General features: G+C 37.7%; 1 pseudogene; it reads left to right on the plus strand.

Moving 5' to 3' along the window:
- The first annotated feature begins 9,519 nt into the window (after positions 1-9,519).
- Positions 9,520-11,331, plus strand: part of LOC135598191 (cation transporter HKT1;5-like) — a 3,356-nt pseudogene continuing 1,544 nt past the window's right edge.

Consider the following 11,331-nt stretch of genomic DNA (forward strand, 5'->3'; position numbering starts at 1 on the left):
TATCGTCAAAGTCCTCATCACTTGAGTTTTCTCTCAAGTGGTCTTCTTGTATTCTAAGTATCATATCCTTTCTGTTCTTTGGAAGGGTGTCCTCATGCTCTTCATGAGCTTTGCAAATCATTTCGTAGGTCATTAATGACCAGATTAATTCTTTAAGAGAGAAGTTGTTTAAATCTTTAGCCTCTTGAATAGCAGTGACTTTACCGAGTCCTTTTAGACCATTGATGACATCCGTGAAATGGGTGTACATGTCACCTATGGTCTCGCTCGGTTTCATTCGAAAAAGTTCATAAGAATGTACTAAAAGATTGATTTTTTACTCTTTTACTCTACTCATGCCTTCGTGAGTCACTTCGAGTGTATGCCAAATATCAAATGTAGTTTCACAAATCGAAACACGATTGAACTTGTTTTTATTAAGTGCACAAAATAAGGCATTCATAGCCTTTGCATTTAGAGCGAAAGTCTTCTTCTCCAATTCATTCCAATTGATCATTGGAAGAGAAGACTTTGAAAATCTATTTTTAATAATATTCCAAAGTTCAAAATCTATGGAAATAAGGAAGATCCTCATTCGGGTCTTCCAATAGGTGTAGTCCGTCCCAATGAACATGGGCGGACGTGTATTAGAGTGACTCTCTTGGTTTCCGGCATATGCCATCTCTCTTAGGTTTTAATCCAACTGAGAGTGAACCCGCTCTGATACAAATTGTTAGGATCAAGTGCACTAAGAGGGGGGGTGAACTAGTGCAGTGGAAAACTTTCGTCGGTTCAAAAAGACTTCGTACGAAATCCGTTTCGGAAAGACCTTTAACTTGAGAGCAAACGGAAGTATAGTTGATGCAAAGCAATGGAGGCAATTTGCAGTTAAGATAAAGAGCAGAATGTAAATGTAAACCGAGATTTAGAGTGGTTCGGTCAATCTTGACCTACATCCACTTTTGGCTTCCTCCTCCGACGAGATCACCGACGTCCACTAGAGGCCTTCCTTCAATAGGTGAAGGCCAACCACCCTTTTATAACTTTTCTCCATTTGACGGGCTTAGGAGACAACTCTTATAAGTTTTCACTCCTCTCTTGAATGATCAAGACTTAGAAAGAAAAGAGGGAGAGGAACTCTAGCCTTTTACATTACTTATAAGCTCTCAAATACTCAGAATAAAATCAAGCTTTCGGTTTCCTTTTATGCAGGAAAGGGTGGGGTTTATTTATATAGGCCCCAATCAGTTTGAATTTGGAGTTCAAAAGTGTCCATTCCCAGATTTTCGGAGTCCTGGTGATACCATTGCCATAACTAGGCGGTACTACTGCCTGTCATCTGTCACTGAGCGGTACTATCGCCTGACATTGCTCGGAGACCGAGCTCAGGTGGTACCACCGCTTGATAGGGGTGGTACCACCACTGGCAGTAACAACTGTCGGTGGTACCACCACCTGATAGGGGCAGTACTACTGCCTAGAACTCCTGGGAGACTGAGTCTCCTGGGCGGTGCCACTGTCGGCCAGGAATTCTGGGTTCGAATGGGCTGATCCATTCAGCCCAATTTGGGTCTGCCAAGGGCCTAGTTGGCCCCAGATTAAGTTAATGGGATCACCTCCCAATCCTAACTTAATCTATGTGCTAACTACGATAATTAAGACATCAATACTGTAGATCATGTTCTGGTGCGTCAATCGCTTCTTTCGGTGAACTTCCGGCGAACATCCGACGAACCCTCGACGATGCTCCGACAGACTCCCGGCAAACTCCTGGACTTGCGACGATCCTCTTGGCGAGTTCCGACGAGCTTCTTTGGCAAGCTCCTGGACTTCTCGAATTGTTCCCTCAGAACCTCCGATGACCGTCTGGACTTCCGATGAATTCTCGAACCCCCAACGTGATCTTGGTCTTGACTCCGGCTTAACACCTGCTACATGTCTTACCGCCATCGTAATTAATCCTGCACACTTATCTCAACATACGGATTCGATAACTAAATGACAATTGACTTCATCATCAAAATCTGAGATTCAACAGGCGTTGCTATAAGTAGAGGTTTGGATATGATATATCAGTTGGAGCCACTATCTTATTGGATATCCAATAAGCCCCTAAATTATTGGATTCTATAAATGAGATCCAATAAGAGTCAATGAGAGATTATTGGATAGAGATCCACTAATCTAAGAGGCTTTGGTAGTTTGATGAAGATCCAATACCCAATAAGACCAGGATCCATTAGGGGACCTCTATAAATAAGAGGGAACCAAAGGCCCATAGGCTAGAGGTTTTCTTGGTTGTCTCCTCCTATTCTCTTCTCTCCTTCTCCTCCTTAGATAGCAAATATGGAGTTTTGGAAAGCGATTTGAGGAGCGTCATCGCAACCTTGCTATGTGGATTACCGCTAGAGAGGAGGATGCTTGACCTCTTTTATCCTCTTCTACAGATTTGTAGGGATTCTGAGATATACGATCTCCCTAGGTAAAATACAACTATTTCACACGTGGATTTAAGTTTTGCGGGTTTTTGTGCACCAATCTTCGTACGACAACGAACACGTTTTAGGAAATTTAGAGTTTTTGTTTTCTGTTCTTCCGCTATGCATATGATGTTACTCTTAGATTTCCCTACAGTGGTATCAAAGCCAGGTTGTTTGTGCGAAAAATGTTAGGAATGAGTCGGCATTAAGAGGGGGGGGAGTGAATTAGTGCAACGGATAAAAACATCGATTTTGTAAAATCTTTGTTCGTCGAAAATTGATCTCAGAAAGTGTTTAACTTTAAAGCGTTTACAAAAATGTAATGAGCAAATAAAGTAAGTAAATCAGTTTGCAATATGAGAATTAAAAGCAAAACAAGAATGCAAACCAATTTATAGTGGTTCGGTCATCGTGACCTACATCCACTCCACCGATTCTTCTTCTGTCGGGGCTACTAGCATCCACTAACGATCTTCTTTCAATTGGCGAAGATCAACTACCCTTTTACACCCCTCTTCTCCTTTTTATAGGTTTATGAGTCAACCTTTATAAGCACACACTCCTCCCTAAATAGAATTCTAAACTTAGAACTAGAGGAGGAGATTTCTCAAGTGATTACTACAGTGTTTTCTCACTTTTAAATACTCTGGGCTCGTGTGTTTTAACTAGGGATGAGAGGAGTATTTATAGGCCTCAAGTTGATTCAAACTTGGAGCCTAAAAATGTCTCATCCCGGGTTTTCGGGATGCGAGTGGTACCACCGCCTAGTCTGGCGGTACCACCGCTTGACACCCTACCACTGGGCGGTACCACCACCCAGACTAGCGGTACCACCACTTGACACAGTCTCAAAGACTATGCTACGACGGTGCCACCTATTGGGTCTTTCACTTGGCCCAATTCAGTCCATACATGGGCCCAATTGGCCTCTAATTGGGTTGGCCCAATTCCAATCTTAATTATGTGCTAACTATAAAATTTAAGACATTTACTAAGCTAAACAAGTCTGTAAGTCTAGGTTTCTTCCAGATAGCTTCTGACGATCTTCCGGCGAACATCTAATGATCTTTCGACAATGTTCCAGCGGACTCCCAGCAAGCTCTTGGACTTCACGACGATCTTTTTGGCGAGTTTCGATGAGCTTCTTTGGCAAGCTCCTGGACTTTTCGATCAATTCTGGTAGAACTTTCGATGAACATCTGGACTTCCGACGAACTCTCGAACTCCCAATGAAATCGTATTCTTGACTCCGGGACTTCATTTTGCTTTATGTCTTGCTATCGTAGTTAATCCTGCACACTTAAAAACCATTTCGATCTAGATAATTATTACTAAGCTAACCAAATGTTGTCCGGCATGTCATTGGTTCATCGACGCTTCGTCCGATTCTTCAGCGTATCGTCCTCTCTTATGGCCTATTGCTCAATCGGCTAGTTGACTTCCGCAACTCCAATATCCTTGGGGCAATATATGCTCTTCTTGGCCCGATGCCCGAACTCATAGCTCGAAGCCTTCTGTCGATACGTCGACCGATTCTCCGGCCCAACGTCCAATCTTCTAACATGTTTTCCTTCGGCCCAACATGATTCTTCCCGCTTTAATTGTCTCTCTCTGATCGAAGCATCCTACATCACTCAAAACGTATATCAAATCATAAACATTATCAATTGGTTTCATCATCAAAATATGAGATTCAACAATCTCTCCCTTTTTGATGATGACAACCAATTGATGACGAAGTTAACCTTAACTCCCAGAGATTAAACAAACTCCTGTTATCAATATGCCATATTGATATAACATTGAATTCAAACTGAATTCAAGTCATTGCAAATATTCATCATGAATATTTATAACACGTCATCATGTATAACATGATCATATTTCTCTCCCTTTGTCATCAACAAAAAGGAGAAGTGAAACTTTCAAGTGTTTGGAAATATAATGTCAAACATTGCATTTATATCATTGTAATTTGTAAGTTAGCAAATTTAGCAATTGCTATATCATATTAGAACATGCAAGCTATCAAGTTTTAGATATGTAAGTTTTACAATATACAAGCTAGCAAATTTAAAGATGTGCAAGTTGGTATATTTGCTTTTCTTTACGATGTTCAAACTAGCAAGTTTTTGAAATGTACAAGATAGCATCATTTTTTCTTCTCTTTTTAGAAGTGCAAGCTAGAAATTTTTCTCTTCAGAGATGTGCATACTAGCAATTTTTTCTCTCCCTTTGTTATTGGCAAAAAGAGGGGAACAAACAATACAATGGTGCACTTTATCAATTTGCAAATTATGACAAAGATAAAGTGTCATTCTTATTTCAAAATGTCATAATTGAGATAAATCTTGATTTCAAATCAAAACAATTTTAATCATTATTCACATCATATGCAATATATCACATACATTATCATAATAAAAAGTATAAGTATTGCATGCATCATTCTAAATCATAAATATTTCACATCATGATAGTGTTAATTTATCAAATTACATCCTACCATGATCATAACTTATTCCCCTTTTATCATTATAAACAAGAAAGAATGATGGAAGAACATGATGGTGTAAAATATTTTAATTATTTCAAGGCATATAAACCATAAATACAAAGAAATCATGTCATGAAAGATAAGACTACTTGAATACTAAAAGACACGATTCATTTTGATAAATCTCCTCTTAAATAATTAAAAGAAAGTCTTAGGAGATCAACTAATAAAAGATATTCAAAAGAAAATTTAAATCATGAATTCCAAAAAAGACATTCTCTTTATTAAATAGCAAAAAGAAATATAGGAGTTCAAATGATATAATATCTTGATTTATGCATAAGAAATCTCAAGTTATAAATCTCGAAAAAATCAAGATAAGTCTCATTCAAATTTAAATCGTCAAATCAAAATCATTTTCAAGAGATTTATAATAAAAAGACATAGATAGATTCATTAATATTTTCTTTTTAAAAAATAGAGAAATTAGAGAAAATTTTCAAGGCAAAAGCTTTCCTCTTTTTAGTGTTTTAATTCATGTGATTTATTTCATTTATGCCAAATAAAAACATGCATCAACGTTTTAAAACCGAAAGTGCAAGATTTATTACGACAAAGAACAATAAGGTATAAATCACCCAAAAATCATCATTACTTTAAATCATCATGCATAATTTCGAAAGATAAATTCATTAAGCATGATCATTATGCATCATTACATTATTTCATCAAGCATGATTTTATAAAGTATTTTCAATCAAAAGCAATACGGAAATCATTAAGATACACATTATCATTAAAACATCTAGCATGATTCAAGTCTAACATTTTATTCCTTTATCATAACACATGTAATTTTCATGATTATTTTCAAAATTACTAGAATGATAAACATGATTCCTAATTTTTTACATTTACATTATTAAACATATAATTAAGAAAAATAATTATTCTAAATAAAATCAAAAAATAACTCATGAAAAGTATTATGTAATTTTGAAATAAATTAAGGGCATTTTGATTACCTCATCGCTGAAAGTCGGTAAGGCGTAGTTTGCTACCTCGCCTTTGTTGATTTTCTCCTCGTTTTCGGAGGAGCTTGATTCATCCAAAGTCACATTCTTCTTCTTGCATTCATAGCAAGTAGTTGCATTCTTTTTGTTCTTTAATTTTTGTTTCATGAACTTTTTAAATTTCATCGTGAGGAGTTCAAGTTCACCATCACTTGAGCTTATGCTCGAGTGATCTTCGATTGTTTTTAGTCTAAAATCCTTCATGTCCTTTGGAAGGTAGTTCTCAAGTTCTTCACGTGCATTGCATGTCATTTCATAGGTCATTAGAGACCCGATAAGTTCTTCGATTAAAAAATTATTCAAAAATTTTGATTCTTGAATAGCCGTTATTTTCGAATCCCAACTTTTATTAAGAGAATGTAAAATTTTGTTTATAAGTTCAAAATCCAAAAAACTTCTACCAAGTGCTTTTAATCCATTGACGACATCCGTAAAACGGGTGTATATGTCTCTAATGGTTTCACTTGGTTTCATATGAAATAGTTTAAAATCGTGCACTAAAAGATTAACTTTTGAATCTTTAACTCTAATAGTGCCTTTGTGTGTGATTTCGAGAGTATGCCATATATTGAAAGTTGTTTTATATAAACAAACCCGATTGAATTCACTTTTGTTTAAGGCGCAAAATAGAGCATTCATAGCTCTAGCATTTAAAGAAAAAATCTTCTTCTCCAAATCATTCCAATTATTTATCGAAAGAGAAGACCTTTGAAATCTATTTTCAATCATATTCCATAAATTTAGATTAATAGAAAGCATGAAAACTCTCATTCGAGTTTTCCAATATGTGTAGTCCGTCCCATTAAACAAGGGAGGACGAATGAGAGAAAGTCCCTCTTAAAAGCCAAAAATAGCCCTTTTTTTTTGTGTTAAATCAAATGAGAAATCACGAGGCTTTGATACTAACTGTTAGGAACGAGTCAGCACTAAGAAAGGGGGAGGGTGAATTAGTGCAGCGGTAAAAACTACGTCGATTTTAAAAACTTTCATACAATAAAATTGATTCCGATGAAAATCATTTTGTAAAGATAGCTTGAAAGCATATGCTAGCATAGGCATAGTAAAAGCATAGTAAGGAGGAGAGGCAGTTTGCTATAAAAGTAAATTGCTCAAAGTAAATGCAAACCGATTTATAGTGGTTCGGTCATCGTGTGACGTATATCCACTCCTCCGATTTCTCTTCCGTTGAGGCCATCGGCATCTACTATCGATCTTCCTTTAATAGGCAAAGATCAACCTCTTTCTTACACCTCTCTTCTCTTTTTACCGGGTTTAGGAGACAACCCTTACAAGCACTCACTCCTCTCTTAACATAATTCTAAACTTTAGACTAGAGGAGGGGATCTCTCGAGTGATTGCAATAGCGTTTTTATACTTTTAAGCTCTTTATGCTTATGTAACTTAACCAGGGATGAGAGGGGTATTTATAGGCTTCAAGTTGATTCAAACTTGGAGCCTAAAAGTATCTTATCCTGGGTTTCCCAGGTTTGGGCGATACCACCGCCCAATCTAGCGGTACCACCACTTGGGAGGCTGTGTCTGGGCGGTACCACCACCCAGACAAATAGTACCACCGCCTACAACCGCTTAGAGACTGTATCTGGGCGGTACCATTGCCCAGACCGATGGTACCACCGCTTGACACAGTCTCGAAGACTGTGCCACGACGGTGCCACCTCTTAGGTCACTGTTTGAGCCTTTCATTGGGCCCAACACAGTCCTTACATGGGCCCAATTGGCCCATAATTGGGTTGGTCAAAATTTAATCCCAATTATGTGCTAACTATGAAATCTAAGATATTTACTAAGCTAAACAAGTCCAAAGTCTAGTTTCTTCCGGCGAGCTTCTGGCAATTCTTCCGGCGAACTTCCGACGATCTCTCGGCAATGTTCCAATGGATATCTAGCAAGCACCCGAACTTTACGACAATCTTCTTGGTGAGTTCTAATGAGCTTCTTTGGCAAGCTCCTGGACTTCTCGATTGGTTCCGGTAGAACTTCCGATGAACGCCTAGACTTCCGACGAACTCTCGAACTCCCAACGAAATCGCATTCTTAGACTCCGGGACTTCACTTTGCTCGCGTTCTTGACTCCGAGACTTCACTTTGTTTTATGCCTTGCTATAGTAGTTAATCCTACACATTTAAAACACACTTCGATCTAGACAATTAATATTAAGTATAAATCATGTTGTCCGGCATGTCATTGGTTCATCGACGCTTTGTCCGATTCTTCGGCGCATCGTCCTCTCTTGTGGCTTATTGCCTAATCGGCTAGTTGACCTCCGCAACTCCGATATCCTTAGCGCAATATCCGCTCTTCTTAGCCCGATGCCCGAACTCATGGCCCAAAGTCTTCTGTCGATACGTCGACCGATCCTTCGGTCCAACGTCCAATCTTCTGACATGTTTTCCTCCGGCCCAACATGATTCTTCCTGCTTTAATTGTTTCTCTATGATCGAAGCATCCTGCATCACTCAAAACATATATCAAATCATAAATATTATCAATTGGTTTCATAGTAAAATCCAAGATTAAACATCGTATGCATAGTAAAATATATTAGAGTGGACACATGCCTTATCCTATGTATCTTTAATTGAAAAAAAAAATTATATGACATTCATATAAGGTACACTTATTATCATCCTATCGATTTGTACTCATCATTTCTCTAAAAGGAACTATGTACGGGAATATTTTAAGGATAAATACTTGTCTCATGGCATTTGACACTCATCCATGGAACATTCGTACTTATAAAGGCATTGTAAACTTCATATTTTAAAATTAATAAATGAATGAATAAATATGTGGGAGCTTATAATAACAAAACAAGTAATGTGAGATACCTAACTGAGGAACAAGTCGAGGAATAGGATATATTAACTGATATATTAACTCAAATATGACTGATTTAATCCTTTAATTATATCTTGTCTAGAACTAACTCTTTATATATATATATATATATATATATATATATATATATATATATATATATATATATATATATATATATATATATATATACTTTTCTTAATATAATTATTTTATATTTATTTAGATATATTAAATATTATTTAAATTAATCAAAAAATTAATTAAATTATGATTGAAAATATGAGTTAACATCCTCACATGTCTTTTCCAAACTTTTTGATTTCATCACCTCTCAATATACCTTTGATTTTTATTTTTAATTATCCCACCCTACACCAGTCACCCCTATTTTAGCTAATCTAGCATTTTGGTGACTGCAAATGCAGTTTGTCAGCTACAGTACTGTCAAGTTCAATGCAGAAATCAAATAAAAGAAAATAAGATCGTCATCTCCTCAGTGGGAGAGGCACTTGCGCTTCAGTGGGAAAGGCACTTGTGCTTCTGGTGTGTATATATATATATATATATATATATATATATATATATATATATATATATATATATATATATCTGAATTCTTATATTGGTAGAAGAAGTTGTTTCCGAATGTGCGCAGGAAGATGGCAAACTAAATTTGCACCTCTGCCGTGTGTATATATGTATACCTCCCCACCCACCCTAATAGCAACATCCAAACCACTACCTTCAGGGACCGCTGGCTGTCACGGCCAGTACTTCCCATACGAAAAGCTTCATCCTTAAACTCTCACGTTCCACTGAATCTATTCCCACCCTCGTCGCCTCTCTCTATCGATTTCTACTCTTTCAGGCTAATCCATTCTGGATCCAGTGCTGCTACCTCTTCTCTTTGTCTATGGCTGGTTTCTTACTTCTAAAGATACTGCCTCTGAGAGACGTGACGAGTAAGCCTACCAACGTCGACCTGCTCTTCATGTCGGTGTCAGATAACACTGTCTCAAGCATGGATGCCATGGAGATGGAGGTGTTCTCCAACTACCAGCTTGGTCTAACTCTTCTAATGGTGATTCGAGGAGAGGTTTTCGTTTCCCTGCTTGGTCTCCACTTCGCAAAGATCAAGTCCCAGAAGAAGGATTCTTCACTCGATGCATCTGGCATGGAACTCGCGACTCTCTCCGATGAAGCTGAGCTCGGACACCAGAAACCCGACCTGATGCCTCCCGACATGACAGTACTGGACATGAAATCTAGCTCTAGAAAGCACCTGTTCTTTGTGGTGTTGGGCTATCTCATAGTAGCTCACGTGGTTGGTTTCTTGCTCATCCTTGTTTACCTGCGACTTGTCCCAGATGCCGGAACTGTGCTTGACCGAAAGGGTATCAATGCGTCCATGTTTTCCATATTTACGACGGTCGCTACCTTCGCCAACTGCGGCTTCGTGCTCACCAATGAGAATATGGTGGTGTTTAGGACTTGTTCCGGCCTCCTACTGATAGTTATAGTGAAGCACTCGTCGGAAACACGATGTACGCCTCGAGTTTGAGGGTATTCATCTGGCTCTTGAAGAAGCTCACCAAGCGGCAGGAGTACGATTACCTGCTAAATAAATACGGGGAGATGGGTTATGATCACTTGCTTCCTGGCCCTCATGCATTGTGCTTGGCACTCACCGTGGCGGGGCTTCTGCTTCTACAACTCATACTTCTCTGCTGCATGGAGTGGACGTCCGACAGCTTAACTGGGCTGAGCACGTATCAGAAGATCGTCGGTGCCATGTTCCTGTCAGTGAACTCACGCTACGCCGGAGAATCCATTGTTGTCCTCTCAGCTATCTCTCCGGCCATCCTGGTGTTGTTTGTCGTGATGATGTTAGTACAACTTTTTTTTCCCTTAGACTATAAAATCATTTTTAATTGGATAATATATATTATAGATCGAATTAGATTTTGATTATAGTTTATAAATCGATAGAAATGAAGTTTAATTATGATAGAATTCTTTAGAAGATGACTTAACATAAAAGAATATCTCAATTATTTGTCTTAGATCATCTACTCTTGTCTATAAATTGATAGGACCTCTTAAAGACTCAATATATGACGTGACAACATATAGAAGAGAGATTATTCTCTCGTCTCCCCTTAGTCCATATTCCATTGTTTATAGTGGTCTTGTGAAAGAATATGAAGAGATGATAATACGAGTCTAGTTATCCTTGTAAATCAATATCGCTATAGTTTTCAAATCGAATGATGATATACTTGCAGATTAGATAAAAATGTTCTAAATGGTATCGAAAGCTATATACATTTAAATTCAATCTATGATTATTTGATTTTAGTGCTTGACATTAAAGTTTTTTTACATAACAGAAGCATGATTACAAAAGCATGATTTTAGTGCTTGAATGATTCGTCTGTGTTATGGATTTGCTATTTT

Source organism: Musa acuminata, chromosome BXJ2-1 (assembly GCF_036884655.1).
Source record: "Musa acuminata AAA Group cultivar baxijiao chromosome BXJ2-1, Cavendish_Baxijiao_AAA, whole genome shotgun sequence".
NCBI lineage: Eukaryota > Viridiplantae > Streptophyta > Magnoliopsida > Zingiberales > Musaceae > Musa > Musa acuminata.